The sequence below is a fragment of the Nanorana parkeri genome, unplaced genomic scaffold (assembly GCF_000935625.1).
Source record: "Nanorana parkeri isolate BGI_ZX_2015 unplaced genomic scaffold, ASM93562v1 scaffold372, whole genome shotgun sequence".
NCBI lineage: Eukaryota > Metazoa > Chordata > Amphibia > Anura > Dicroglossidae > Nanorana > Nanorana parkeri.
Genome location: NW_017306640.1, coordinates 868,486 through 884,779, shown reverse-complemented (window position 1 = coordinate 884,779; position 16,294 = coordinate 868,486). Strand labels below are relative to the sequence as shown.

General features: G+C 42.5%; 1 protein-coding gene across 1 annotated transcript in view; it reads right to left on the bottom strand.

The window, feature by feature from the left end:
• Positions 1-5,863, bottom strand: part of NFKB1 (nuclear factor kappa B subunit 1) — a 102,562-nt gene extending 96,699 nt beyond the window's left edge. Inside the window, exon 1 of the mRNA XM_018558987.1 lies at positions 5,577-5,863. The gene's annotated coding sequence lies outside the window, so the exon portion shown is untranslated. The remainder of the gene's footprint in view (positions 1-5,576) is intronic.
• Between the last annotated feature and the right edge of the window lie 10,431 nt (positions 5,864-16,294).

Genomic DNA, 16,294 nt, shown 5'->3' with positions numbered 1-16,294 from the left:
GATCACTGGACGCGGAAGTGCTGTGTATTACATCACTTCCGGTGTCACTGTACACAGTCTCCGGCTCTCAGAGCCAGGACAAGAAGCTGGGAAAGCAGATCTCGGCTTCCTCAGCTTGTTTGGGGTCTCTAGGTGACATTAGGGGTCTAAAAGACCCCTGATGCCTCCAGAAAGAGGACCTGTCACACCCTATCTGCTATTACACAGGGTGCTTGTTAGTCCCCTATGTAATACCAATAGGGTTAGTGTACAAAAAAAAGTGTTTAAAAATGAATGTAACATAAAAAAAAATAAAAAAATGGGAAAAAAAATGTTTAAGTCCCCCGCCTGTAGCGCCTACGTGCGAAAAAGTGACAATTGTGCTGAACATGTTACATATCGCCTCGAACGTCGCAGTGAGAGCAATAATGCAATTTTTCTGCCGATACAGCAACGCATCCCTGCTTTCTTTCCTCCCCGCTGGGCGCTGCTCTGTGTCCCAGCGGGGAGGATAGAAAGTGAGAACCGGCCGAGCGCTGCGGGAGGAGAGCGCTGTGTTTTTTTTTTGTTTTTTTTTTGGGGGTGGGCACCGGGGCCCTTTGTTCCTTAGGTCCGCCACTGGCTCGGGGGAACTTATTATTTAAAAATCAGTCAATGAGCTTTAAAGGCCTCACTGCCCTCCATTAGCTGCAGACACTGTGAAGAAAATTCATCCTCAATATTGACAGAACAAGCACTGAAATTGTTCAAGTCGTTTTGGCCGTGAGAAGACTTTGGACTAGTAGGTTAACACTGTCCTGAAGTACAAAGGAGAGTGAGGACTTGTTTTAAAACTCATTGACTGCTTCTTAAGAACATGGAAATAATGTCTGGAGCCTGGCCACAAGTTCACTTTAAATGATAGATTTTAGTCAGTTTTTTGTTGACTTTCTCAATTACAAGTTCCTGTGTAAATACCCATTTTACACCACTCAGCAGTCGGCAAGCTATATTTTTTTTTTTACAATCCTGTTTTGTGTAGCTACTTTCACTCTTATATTACCGCTGCTTACTACACAACTCTTGAATGATAACCCCCCTCCCAAAAAATAAAAATACCGCATTCATGAGGCGTGCTTATTATAGTGTTGTCAATGCTCTGTGTCACAGTGCAGAGCTTTTGTTTGCAAAAACATAAGTAACAAAAACAAAAATATATACAGTATATATAGGTTGTTTTACTTAGATACTGATGACATCATTAATACATCATTTAAAGTGACATTAAAGGCAAACATTTTTTCCCTCCCACAATGTTAATGAAAGCACTTACCTTAAATGATGTCTCTTAATCCGATCTTCTTCTTCTTTCCTGTAGTTTTCAGCCTTCTCTCCAGCACTGCTGCGGGTCTCTGATCCAGCGCTGACTCCTCTGTCCTTGCTGGCACTTCCTGTCCCACGGTGTCTGTATGCGGGTGCACGCATCAATAGACTTACCTTGTGTCTCTCCTCGTCTCCCGGCTGAAAATCTGAACTGCGCATGCAGATTTTCGGACGGGAGCGCGCGGCGAAGACACAGGTGAGTTTAAACCGCTTTTAAAGCATATTTAAAAAAAACATTTTTGCATATAGCTACTGCTTGCTAGCAGTAGCTATATGCAAAAAACCACGAGGGTTTAGAAACCCTTCAAGACTGCATTAAACAATGTACTTCATTACCATTACCAGTTAAATTAAAAGGATAGAAGCTACCCTGCCACTAGGGCCAATGTCAGAAGCCAGAATCATTTTGGGGCCCAATTTACATATATGCGTTGCAGGAACAAACGCATTTACACAAGCCTTACCATAACATGTGGCAATGCATGTTACATGCATGTCAACGTAAACACTTTGCATTGACACTTTTTGGTGCCGTTCATTTTAAATAGCCCCCCAATGCACTAATGCAACACATTGTGATGTACCGTAATGCATTGCAGCAAACATCTTGATATCAATGGGTTGCCTTAATGCAATACACACGAACACGTGACATAACGCACGTTAACACAGTGCATTGCACAAATACAGATGGGCCGTTCTTATAGAAGACATATTGCTAAGCTAATTTCTCAACTCACCAGGGCCAAAAATAAATGGTGAAAAAAAGCTTTGTAGAAAAAGCTGGTTTTGCCTCTCACCCTGACTGAATCATTAAATGTACTTGATCTCAGCTTAAGGGAGAGATTAAAGTTTTAGGGCCCATTCGTACCATGTCCCGACCAGATCCAGACTAGAATGTTTTTTGTCTGGTCCAAAAACACATCCCCATTCATTACTATGGTAAACCCCACCGCAAGGTATTTGCAGTACCGCCGATCGCACTGCGGGAGGGAGGTGCGTGTGGGCGAACTGTAATCACGCGGGATGTGCGGTACCATGTGTTAATCGCACAGAACCGTGCGATCAATGCACTGAGATGGTGTGAATGGGCCCTCAGGCTCCTTATTTACCTGGGAAGTATAAAGAAACGATATTCTTCCTAGATCAAGTTCTCCTGTGTTTAGATGTTAGATGCGCTTTCCTTAAACCCATATGTGTTTACGTGCGTTTGTGTGCATTTAGATGCATTCAGAGATTCCAAGGCTGCATTCACACAGGGCATTGTGGGATTCCTGTGGCAAGAACCTACCATTACATGTACGGTTACATGCGGACAGCCACTGACAGATGCGGCCGCTGTCATCCTGTCATTTACTTGAATGTGTACAGCGGCTGCATCTGTACGGGGACACCTGCGATTCCATACAATGTGGATTATACCATCTGCATGCATTTATATGCATTTAGAAATGTCCTACAAATGGAGGTTTGCCCATGTTAGTGTGAATAAGACCTTAAAGCAGACCTATACTCAAAAAATTAGTCTAGGCTAAAGGAACAATCAGACAATCAGCACACAAAGTAGAAATGGGTTTCACTACTGCTTTCTTATGATCAATCCTGAGACGCTACATATCCTGTGATGTATTCCTCAGCACGTCATTTTGTCTGCCATGGCAATGCATTGCAGGGTACTGATATCAGCACAAACTTTAGGTAGAATCCAAACAAAGGTGCTGCTGACATCAGCACCCCATAAAGCACTGCACTGGCAGACCACCATGCCTAGGCACAAATCACATGACAGTGGCCAAATTGCTTAAAGTGTATGTAAAGCCAAATCTTTTTTTTAGTTTTGTTTAGTTAATCTGTATAGAATATGGAAGGGTTGGAACCCCTGTCCAGTTTTTAGTGCTGTCTGTGTCCTCATTGGAGTGCTTCACATTCTTTATTGATCCTGGTGACACTTGTCCCCTGTACAGAAACTAATGGAAACTCTAAAGGCTGTGACACACTGCACGCGAAGCCGTGCAGAGCGAAGCAAAGCTCTCCGGCACGGAGCATCACGTGCAGTGTGTGAGCTGAGTGCAGTCAGATGATTGACTGCACCTTCAGCCAATCGGCTCGTCTGTAACAACGGCCAGACGTCGCATCCTGTCGCGCCGGTTTATACGCGCGAGCCGATTGGCTGAAGTTGAAATTGTTCATCTCGGCACGCTCAGCTCCGCGAGCTCTCGCAAGCTGAGCTGCCGAGCAGAAAATTACATGACACACTGCTCGCAAAGGCAGCGCGCCACCGCTCCGCGCTGCTTCGCGTGCAGTGTGTCACGGCCTTAAACATGTTTGAGTTGCCAGAAGGTGAGAAATCTCCCAATGGGGAAAGCTGTTCTGATGACAGCTGTCTAAGATGGGATATCCCCACGTTTTGTAAAGATCTCCTCTTACATAAGTCCTGCTGCGTCTCTGAGACAAGTGAAGGGAAAACATACAACAAATAAAAACCCTGACAGGGGTATTAACCATTCCCCACCAAATCCAAAAATGAAAAAAATAAGTTTTAGCTTTGTATACATTTACTTTTTGATTAATTCATTAAACAAAACAACATTGTAAGATGCCTGGAACATATTTCTGTGTGCTGACTGTTTTGATTTTTTTATTGTTGTGTTATAATTTGAGAATAAACCTGCTGGCAGAAAAAAAAAAAACCCGCAGCAAGCTTTAAGCAGGTGCATAAACGACTGAAGAAATGGAGTAGTTGGCAGAAAGGTGGTGATTTCTGGAAACTAGAACAAATCTAGAGCTCTCACTGGTGGCAACAAATTTAGAATAATGATTTCACTTTCCCACAAAAAGAAAAGTCGCCAACAGCCAACAATTCTACTTGTGTCCCAGTTTTCATACATCAGCCCTACGAAATAAAGAGAAAGAACAAGCAAGCTTCTGTTCAGCACCACTCCAACCTGAGACAAGGCTACTGTGTTCTGCAAGCCTATCGGCAGTCCCAGTGCTGCCAATTAGTGTATGCAAAGGCTAAACTGAGGTCAAAACAGTAAAGGTAACCACGCACGTATCGATCAATCAAACGAACATCTGCCTGTGCGTCAGACAACCGATCGCAGTACAGATTGAATGAATGATCATTTCCAATAGATTCCCCTAACCCTCTTGTCTTGAATTGTATTGTAACTGTACCACCTCCCTTAATATTCGAAAGCTCTGCACAAACTGTTAGCACTATATCGATCCTGAATACTAATATAAAATACAATACAGCAAGTGTTGCATTGTTCAATGATAAATTGGTTGTGTGCGATCGCTGCTACCTGGATCGATCACAGAGTGATATGTATATGAAATTAGAATTCTGTGCCATCACAGCTGTTCAGCAGGAGTTTATATGACATTTAGGCACCCTGATCACCGGCATCGCCGATGAAGATGGATTACATCATCGTTTTCATCATTTCTAATTTTCAATCAATAACCTCTCACAAGCAGAGTTCCCCTAACCCTCCTGTCTTGAATTGTATTGTAACTGTACTGTGTTTCTTTGTATTGGAAAGTGCTGGCAAACTGTTGGCGATATATAAATCCTGCATAATAATAAATATAATATTGCATGTGTTGCATTGTTAGATATTTCAGAAGGTCGATTAAATGATCATATACAACAGATCATTTCCAATAGATCACATTTTCAATCAATAAGCTCTCACAAGCAGAGTTCTTCTAATCCTCTTGTACTGAAATTGTATTGTAACTGTACTGTCTCCCCTTATTTTGTAAAGCGCTGCGCAAACTGTTGGAGCTATAGAAATCCTGTATAGTAAATATACTATCGCATGTGTTGCATGGTTTGAAATTTCAATTGATAAAGATCGATTAAATGATCATTTTCAATAGATCATTTCTAATAGATTGTATTTTTGATTGATAAGCTCCAATGAGCAGGGTCCACCTTAACGTCCTGTATTAAATTCTATTGTAACTGTACTGTTCCCCTTTATTTTGTAAAGCGCTGCGCAAACTGTTGGCGCTATATAAATCCTGTATAATAATAATTCTAATACCGCATGAGTCGCATTGTTTGATGATGAATGGCATGCTTGCGATCACTGATACAAGCTATACGATCTATGTTTCCTGTACGGTGGCTGTCAGCAGTCGCATGCTGTCACATGTGCTCTTTGTATGTCTACCCCAGGCACTTCTGCTTGGGCACCCCTGGCAGCCAACGTGTTGATTGTGGGTTTACCTTCTCGTCTTCTGCGTCTTCCTCTTCTTGGATCGTGCGATCCTTGATGATAGTGATCAGCGATGCAGCAGAGATGGTGATGGGTCCCTTTTGTATGGTAGAAGTTGTCAGCACTTCATTCTAAGGCTCCATGAGTGCAGCAGCCCAGCAGCCCCTTGCCTTGGCTGTTCCTCTTTCAGTTTCCTTGTTTTCTCTGGCTTCTGGGCGGGTTTTTCGGGTGAGCTCATCACAGCACAGAGGTCCACCTCCCTCCTCCCAGGCTGGAGGTGTGTGTGTGAGGCTTGTGTGCTTCTACTAACTGTTCTTCTCACTTCCTGACTGGAAATTCCCACTGTCACTGACAGCAAGAAGGAGGCCTTATCATAGTCTCCCCTCAGCACACAAAGCTAGCTTTTAATGAGAACAACACGTCATGGGGATTTTGGATGGCAGACAGTGATGCTGTGCTGACCGGCGGAAAGGATGTGCTTTTTTAAAATGCCCCCTTTACAAAATAATAACAATAACATCATGAGAAAAGCATATGTCAAAGCAAAACAAAAACAAACAAATACATATTTCTCAATTGTTATCCCTTTAAAGCAGGGGTGGGCAACTCCAGTTGTGGTGAAACTACAAATCCCATAATGCATCTGCCTCTGGGAGCCATGACTGTGGCTGTCAGAGTCTTCTCTCGCCTAGTGGGACTTGTAGTTCCACAACAGCGGGAGGGCCGTAGTTGCCAACCCCTGTTTTAAAGGTAAAGTCCACTATTTGACAAAAAATAATAAACGCGCATGTTTTCATAAAAGAAAAAATGGAGGGGAATTGATCAAAACTGCTGCAGACAGAAATCTGGAGCAGTTGTCCATGGCAACCCATCAGCATCTCTTCAGTATGTTAAGTTAAGATTTGAAAATGAAAGAGAGAAGCTGGTGGGTTGCCATGGGCAGATTCTGTCTGGCCCAGTTTTGATCAATTCCCCCCGACTGCGTTTTTATTATGTTTTTGTATTGGGGTCAGTACAGCATTGCATCCGTGATTCTGGCTCCTGCAGATTCTTTCTCCTGTCCCTGTCTGTATTCAGCAACATGGACATGAGGCAGGGGGGACACGTTCATGCTTCCCCTCCTCCGTGGGTTTGACCGCTTAACATTTTTACATTACATTTTTTTTTAAAAATAGGATGACTGTCATTTTAAATGACTTTGTGACTTTGTCACGTGTCAGTGGCGGGAAGATTCTATTCCCGTTGTGTCTTCCATTGTGCATGGAAGGTGCCTGCTTAAGTCCAGTATCAGCGGTGAAGCTTGAGACCCCTTGGACTTTATACAAAGAACTTTCACAGTGGAAGGATAAAGAGTGTAGTGCACTTGGGACATATCTTGAGCACTATATACGTGTGATTCCACATTTGTGTATATTTGAACACGGAATATATAAATTGAACTTTCCAGAGGACTATTATTTACAAGAAGATTCATTGTGAACACTTTTTTGATTGCATGTATTGTTTAAGCACATATTTATTATAGAGATTTGTTTATGTATTGTTCTAGATGAAGCGCAGCACATTCATTATAATTTGATATATTCAGAGGGTAACACTTCTTAGAGTGCTTGCAGCTACACAGGGTTTGGCGCGAGGTGCTATTTGTCATTTGAAGCTTGAGACCCCGTTGACACCGGGGCGGTTCAGCTGCGCGGATTCGGCTGCACGGATCCGCCGACATGAACGATCCCATACATTGCCTTGGGGACCAATCATGCGACCGCGCAGGTCCACGTGATCCGAACTGCTCCCTGCACTATTTTTGCCACGCTAATCAGTGCGGTTTCCATACAGCTTTCAATTGAACCGTGCTGATCAGTGCGGTTTTGGGCGTTTTTAATTGCATTTCAGCGCTGAAACGCAAATGGAAAACTCACAAAACCTCCCTTTAGCGCCATCGCTGGCTGTTTACATTTCTGACTGTTTCCCCACTCATGTGCGCGCTGGGATGAGTGGAGGCGGGGAAGGATATTTTAAGACACCCACCCGCTCCTATAAGTCTACCGTCCAGCCGTTTAGGAACGGCCAATGGATGGGAGGTGGTTAAATAGTATACCAACAATCATAAATCCAGAGCTCTTCACATAAACAAATCTTCACACATACAATTGGGGGGATTTATCAAAACTGGAGCAAACACAATCTGGAGCAGTTGCCCATGGCAACCAATCAGCATCTCTCTTCAGTTTGCTCAGAAGAGATTTGAAAATGAGAGAGAGAAGCTGATTAGCTGCAGTGCAAATCCGCTCCAGATTTTGTCTGCTCCAGATTTGATAAATTCCTCCCAGTATGTCAAAAATCCAAAGTCACTAGGGAGCAGAGGCTCACATCAACGATGGGGAAGTCTGTAACCTTGAAAACAAACAAGACGGAGTGCCTCATCCTCGTGTAACAAAGCTGATTGTTAAGTAAAAAGAATGAAAGGGTTTTTATGGTGAAAAACTACAAATAAATCTGCATTTCTATATTAATAAGTTCTATCTTTCTAGAAGTTTGTAAACTTACTTATTAAAGATGCCTATAGGATGTACTTCCTCAATGCACTGACACAATTTCACTCTGCCCTGTGAATATGCACTTCCTTGTGTCACACCTCTCACAGAGCTTGCATTCTGAACCACAACCCAATGTCTGAAAAATGTAACATTATCATGGTTGGCTCTAAGCAATGCATGATGGGATATGTAGTCTTGAGAAATCAAGATTGCATCAATTTAAGCAGCTGGGAAAGAGATGCAAAGCACACTAGGAATCCAGGAAGCTGTTTAAAGTGACGGGCAGACAAAATAGGACAATTCCAGCCCTATAGCAGCTTGGTTGCCATGCAAATTCCCCTCACTGAGGTCTAACTTTGGAAAGTGTACGTTCACTTAGTGAATAAGGTGAAGCTATATTTACATCAATCATCCAATCACATGCAAGCAGGAATCCTTTTTTGCACATGAAGTGAACATAGATCAACCCTATTTACTAACAAAACTCCAACTGCAGGGACCCCAACCTCAAAAAAGTAATTTCAGGGAGGTGCCCTTCTCATTTCAGGGAGGTGCACTCTGCCCCCCTATGCTATGCTTCCCTTGCTATCTCCTGGTCTTCATAATGTCATCATAATAATAAAAAAAAAGACAGCATAGAAATTAATAGCTAGATTGCTATTGGATATTTCAATTTGCAGTAGCCAATAGCAAGCTGCCTACTGCACCCACCCTCTGCTGCTGTCAATCAGCAGAGGAGGACCTGATAGAGAACTCCAGGTCCACTTCTGCTGATTGACAGCAGCAGTGGGTGAGTGCAATAGCTAGTCTGCTATTGGCTACTGCAAACTCAAATAGCCAATAGCACTCTAACTGTTCATTTCTATGCTGTCTTTTTTTTTTTTTTTTACTCTGACGGCAGCCGGTGGCTCTAATATCAGAATAAAAAAAAACAGACAGCAGCCTATCTGCCCACGTTAGATGCCGTCAATGGGACGACATGGGGGTTGCATAGTGGGAGCATGGAGGGGGGACAGTTGGAGGTTCTGAGAGAAGGAATTGCCCCTGACAGTCTGAGGAGCTTCACCAGTACAAGGTACGATTGGGACGGATGCTTGGCTTCCTTGCTTTCGGACTGCCTCCCCCCGGCGCTCCTGTCTCCTGGTTGGGTGGGGAGACTCCCTGCAGATGGATATTCAATTACCGGAAAAAGAATAATTAAGTTAACCTCTCCAAATCCTCCTGACGAAGCCTCGGCGAAACGCGCTGAAGACTGGAGCAAGCACAGAATCATGGCTGAACTAATGATATATAGAACAATTATGTACAATTAATCATGCAAATAAGATATGAATACAATGAGGGCAATGACCAATATATGAATTTATAATCATGGTTTCTGTGTGGGTTCCAGGGAGGTTATTTATGGTGTATACATCTATTTATGGTTTTTTATATGGATGAATTTTAGCATATTTATATGTATAGACATTATGAATTGAGTATATTAAAAATGGAATTTTATTATATATATGAATCAATTGACTTTATTATTGGATCAATTCCCTGCTATTCTCCAGTGGTCACCACAAAGCCCCTTTCTTTCTCTTTCCCCCTTTTTTTGATATATATTGCATATATAGGGGTGGTGTCCCAGTTTGTGTGATGGTTCCTAATTTATGTATTACAACAGCAGTGAAAGGTTTACTTTGCTAGATAGAGCAGAGTAAACCTGACATTGACAAAATTGACAGTGACTGCTGACACTTGGAGTGCCTTTAAACACAGGACAGTCATATCATCATTATATAACAGTTCTGGCATTCTGTGTGTGAGGGCACTACAAGTGTCAGCAGTCTCTGTCAATTTAATGTGCCCTCAGACACAGGAGTTTCATATAATTGACAGGGACTGCTGACACTTGTAGTGCCAGCCCATTATATATTCCAGTTGTGTATTTAGTTGTCTGTCTGGTGCAGTGACGTGCGGTACCTCTTGCTCGGGGTGAGGCATTGCCCAGCCCCTCCCCCCCGCCGACCAAAGCTCCACCTCCGGTCGGCCGAAGCTCCGCCCCCGTCGGACAAAGCCCTGCCCCAACCCGTCCCCAAGCTAGTGTAAAGGAGGAAGGGAGGAGACAGTCAGGAGCATCCCTGTCCCTCACTTGCTCCTCATCGCTGAGGCTCCGTGACAGGTTACACAGCGGGGAGGATTTCCCTGCTGTGTAACCTGTTAGATGCCAATCTGAATGGAGAAAAAGCTGACAGCTTTTTCCTCCATAATTCTAGTTGAGGCTCTGTCTCACCTGCCTCCCCTGACCACACATCCCTGGTCTGGTGCCCCAATTTAATGGGAACTGTTCTCCAATGAATGAGCCCCTCAGCATTCATGTAAACGTTGTTATGTAAAGTCCTTGGAGTGTCACTATATTCAATCATATACATACACTAATATCATAATGCAATAATATCGAGGGGAATTTATCAAAACTGGAGCAGACAAAATCTGGAGCAGCTATACACGGCAACCAATCAGCCTCTCCCTTTCATTTTCAAATCTTAACTGAACAAACTGAAGAGAGGAGCTGGTTGGTTACCATGCACAACTGCTCTAGATTTTGTCTGCTCTATTTTTGATAAATTCCCCCTAGAGTGTTTTTTGTCTGCTAGCAATTCACAATTGCTCATCAAAGTGTTTTGTGTTCTCTGTCTTTTCAGTTTAGTAACCTGGAATCTGTGAAGTGCTGCCATCTCCTGGCTGTCAATATATTCCTGTCTCCAGCGTCTCACCATTTTTTCTTATTGACACTTCTGCTGTTTGTATTTTGAAAGAGATTTTTTTTCCCTTTAGTTTGTTACAGAGGAGAATACATTGTTTTTTAAAAGATCATTTATAACATGTGAAAGAGATTCATTTCATGTAAGCAGTCTTGTCATTGTGTAAATGTATGAAACACTTGTGGACATCGACTGCATGAAGTAAGCCCAAGAAAACTTCATCTAAACACCTTGGATATACCTTATACAACCAGGTCTTCCTCTTCCTCCTTCTCAGCCACTCTGCCTCCATTAGTAGGCAGCATTGATACATAAGTTGTAACAATAACATTATTAATATGATGCATTTAAACTAGTTATAGTATGTACAGATCAAATGACTCTATCTGTTAGTTAAAGTGACACCAAACCCAGGAGCTAAATGCATTCCAGTACCCTAACTATTAACAATAATGTATCTTATTTGTGTATCACTCAGCTGTAGATCCTCAAATTATCTCTGAATTGGTGCTGACACTGTCCTTCCTTCGCTCTGGAGGGTGGCTACTTTTGTTCCCCATGGTCCCTGTGTGTCTTGTAAAGTAGCCACCACTCCAAGCTCGCTCCCGTGATGGAGTATAATATCAATACAAATTAGTAAACTAAACGTGACGGTGAGATTATAGTTCATCACGGGAGCCAGCAGGGTAGTAGGGTACTTAAAGGAGAACTATGAGGTGAGTGATTTTCAGTCAACCTCATAGTTCGAGCCGACGTGTGACAATGAAACTGTCACATGTCGGCTCAATAGATCGGGAAGTGAGCGAACACATACCGTCGCTCGCTCACTTCTCGAGCCTGTGCCTGCAGAGAGCCGTGAACATCACGGCTCTCTGCAGGGATTCCCCCCCCTCCCCTCTCCGATCCTCCAGCGCTGACTGGCGGAATGAACGGGGGAGGGGGCGGGTACAGCTGGCTCTGCCTCTAGATAGGCAGAGCCAACTGTCAATCAAGCAGCTGGGTGGATCTTGACAGTAACGTCGGTATCCGTCCCAGCTGCGGCGGTATACTGAGCATTTGGTTACAGGAGGATGCTAGTTTGTGTCCTCCCGTGACCCGTAGGAGAACTATGGGGAAAAGCACTTACCCCACAGTTCTCCTTCAAATGCATTTTTAAGTTTAACTTCTGATTTTAGTGTCACTTTAAAGTAAACTTACACAATGAAAAAACATTTTTGTTTATTTAATTTTATTTAATTAGTATTTATTAATTTATTTAATACAAACAAAAGTTTTTTTGCTATTTAAACCTAATCAGCTCTGAGTAACTAATTCCTTACCTTCTTTTTTTATGTATGCAGTTTTAGCTGATTTTTTACAACTATTTATTTGTAATATTTTCCCTTTTCATTTGTTTTGTTCAGAGTTTTTTTTTTAATTCTGGGTACTTTCTTAAATAAAATAATAATGTGATTTTGTAATGACTGATTCATGTGGATTTTAATGGTAGATAGCATTACAATCAAATAAGTAAAGCTCAGTAAAAAGTCAGCCAATTGATTGTTGGCCTTGACACAGACACTAACAGGGTTATTCACTCAGCTGCGAGAGGCAGCCGAGTGAATAATCGAGCCGTAGTGAAGTGAGCTGAACACTGTTCGGCTATTCACTACAGCTCAGTACGGCTGATTTCAGCCGTACATCGGCTGAAATCAGCCGTACATTGGCTGCCTTCAGCTGCACTACGGTCAGCTGTACATGCTCTGCAGAAGGAGTTCGACTCAGCCGATCCAACATCTGGATCGGCGGAGCCGAAGCTCCGGCACTCACTTGCTGCAGTTCGCCCCTATTCACATGGGGGCCGAACAGCAGTGAGTGAATAGGCGAATGCCACCAAGCAGTATTTGGCTCGGCTATTCTGCTCGGTACCTCCGTGGTACCTACTGTAGTCTTCTAGCAGGTCCAGGCCAATGAATAACAACTGGGCGGAGCCGGCCGTGACGTCACGGCAGGCTCCACCTAGTTGTCATAGCTTAATGACAGTTCAGCATCCCCAGATCATTTGGGGACGCTGATCTTTCATTACAATTGGGCGGAGCCAGCCGTTAGATCACCCTGTTCGCCCCGCTTCGTCTGTCACTTCAGCTCACTCGAGCCAAAGCATATGCCTTCTGCTAGGCTGAGCCGCTCAGCCGCCTTTATGAGTTGTACAGGCTATTGTGAATAGTCCGTACAGCAGCCCTTCGATTCTACTGAACCAAAGGGCTCCCGCAACCGAAACTAGCGGAAGGATCAGGCGAAACTACGGCTGGATCCTTCGGCAACTTTGTGAATAACCCCCTAAAAGTATATTAAGAAAGCAAACTAAATTTTTATTAATTTTAGGCCCATACCTGACGACATATCTGAGCACCTTTGGGAGGCAAAGGCTATTACTGATATTTCATGTGCTTCAGATGTTACATATAGTTTGTGGCACAGCTGGACAAGTTAATATGGAATTCAGGAGCCAGTGTGTCCAATCCAGGAGCCAGCAAGATTTTTTTTAGGTGCCACTAACAACACCTAAGAAAATCTCAAAAGTTAGGTGTCAGCTGTAATTTTTAAGGAACATTGGCTACCTGGATCCTGGGATGTGTCCAGCCCTAGCTTAGGCCCATGAATATAGGACAAGCGAATCAGCCTAAAGTTGAAGAATCATCCTTGTAGGAAAGTCAAGATCACTTGAAAACTATGTTTGTAAACTGAAAACAAGAAGCAAAACATGTTGGGCTTTCCAGAAACACATGAAGTATTTGAACTATGTATAGTGGGAATGTAAGGTACTTTCCTTCAGGTCTACAAGGAATTATGTCCAGACGGAGGTATAAATGACATCATAGGCACATTTGTCCTTTCAAGCAACTTAACATAACATGTCACCAACAATAAATGTATGACTATTTTGTAAGCAGGTGTAGCTTCCTCTTGTTACTAACATTTACATACACAATTATCCATAAAGCCTCATTGAAAAGCAAGTGACATTCAAAACCAAGCAAACCTTTTATATTACTAAAATAAAACGAACACTTTCCAAGTGGCAAAAATGGCCGCGGCATTTTTTATTGGTTTACTCGATTATTAAAATATTTAACATATATATAAATAAATAAATAGCATAACTTCAACTACATAACGAGTGATTGGCTAGAAAGGCCCAAGCACACCAATATTAATAAACAGTTTTCAATATCTTTTAAAATGTCCCCCTCGGGAAGGTGACGGACCACATAAAACAATGCCGCGACAGAAATGTCTCACTACGTGGTATAAGGTGGGAGGGTGTAAAGCTCCTCTGGATGTCAGCTGGAGAAAGGTGAGAAGGTCACAAGTGTCTGTATTTATATAACCCTCTTCAGCCAATCAGAGGCCATTGAAGCTAGCAGCTTTTCCCGCCTAAAATAAGTAAGTAAGGTAAGTCTGCCTGATTATTGCCATGACCAATCCTATCGGGAGAGAGCAAAAAAGATGTGTAGTGATGTAATATTTTATAAAAAGGGTGCAAAGGAAGGTCAGCGCACCACAGTTCCTATTTGGTAGTAAACCTTTATCCAAGAAACCAGAAAATACAATAAGAAACTGAGGTTGTACAGTTCCACCAGAATAGCAGGGCAAATCAAAAATAGTTGGGATTGCTGTCTACATGTTTTTACTTACTTACGTAATGGGACCAGGCAAAGTTTGCCTTCCTAAAGCTTCAAAGGAAACCAGTCTCCCAGGTAAGGGAATCCTCTCTAAATGATATAGTTGTCCTCCCAATCCTCCATTCTTGCAGCCTTCCCTTAGAGTGCTTAGTACCTTGCTGCCCAGGATCTTCTGGTCTTCCACCCATTCCACAGTAAAGAGGAGAGACTTTCTTCAGGACCTGTCTATCCCTGACCAAAACGGGGCCTTCTTCTCCTTGACTACACTTCCCCAATCTACAGCTGTTTAATGATACAGGAAAAGCTATACATAGCTGTCTTGTGTGTCAAAATAGGCACCATACTCCCATTGAAACCATGTGTTATAATGCAGTTGGACTGATGTGCCATAATAAACTGGATAATCTCTTAACTCCAGTGCTCATGTAAATCCAGGCTAATAAACTGGGGTAGGGTGGATTATAATTATTACAAATTTACAATTAAAACTGAGCTAGGATGAATTATATTTATGACTAGATTACTCTTGTGAAACTATTGTGAACCTCCAGTAATATTCTTTAATTTTTCCCCTTCTAAATCCCACATGCTCACAATTGTGTTCATTTCTGATTTGGAGAAACAAAGCAGAAAATGTGCAGGAAACAGATCCAGTACTTCTTATTTGTTTTTAAGTGCCCATGAAAGAAGAAAATTAAGATGAGGAGCCAAGAGGCAACAAATAACCTTCATTTGCTTTATCCTACACTGCTTTACCTGAGATATTTAGCTTCGTGACAAGAATGGCTTTAGTAAATCTGACCCATTGTGTAAGCACAATTAGGAATATATGGCTACATTTACACGGGGTGGCTGGGGAATCCTGCGTCATGAACCTGCGGATTCTTGCGAAGGGAAGTGAAGGTAATTAATTAATTATGCGTATCCAGCCTTGTGCACCAGAAGGCCACTTCCTCTAAAATCCTCTTCACATGATTTGACGTTTGTAGTGAATACAGGCTAACTTAACACCATAATAAATCATACTGTAAGTGTATCCCGCAAAAGCAGACGGAAAAGTAGCATAAGGAAACTGAATCATATGTCATTCAGTGAATTTGCTAGCTGACTTATGCTTTGTGTCACCTTACTTTTGATTTTAGTTACTGTATTTGCCGGCGTATAAGGCGACTGGGTGTATAAGACGACCCCCTAATTTTCCACTTAAAACATAGGTTTTGGGCTATACTCGTCATATAAGACATCATGGATGGATGTGCGGTAATACTGCGGTAATACTGTATGTACGGTAGCTTCAGCTACATACAGTATACCGCGCTGAGCCAATCACAGCGAGCAATGTATTCTATTAATGAATACATAGCCTGCTCGGATTGGCAGAGGTTGTGTACATCGCTCGCTGTGATTGGCTCAGCTACTGTATGTAGCCGAAGCTACCGTACATACAGTATTATCGCACATCCAGCGGGCTGACAGATTAGGGATGTTCGTTTTGGGCCAGCTTAGCCCAAACGAACTAAAGGTTCACATTGTATACCCCGCGTATAAGACGACCCCCGATTTTCGGGGCATGTTTTTAAGTATAAAAAGTAGTCTTATACGCCAGCAAATACAGTATTTTTTTTTTTTCAAATCATGGCAGGCTTTACTGTACATTGTGGCAAGATTTTGGTGTGTACCAATAAATGGTATAAATAATGTGTACAGGTTTCGTGTATATAGTATTTTATTTTTTTATCTATTTTTTTCTTTTATCATGAAGAATAAAA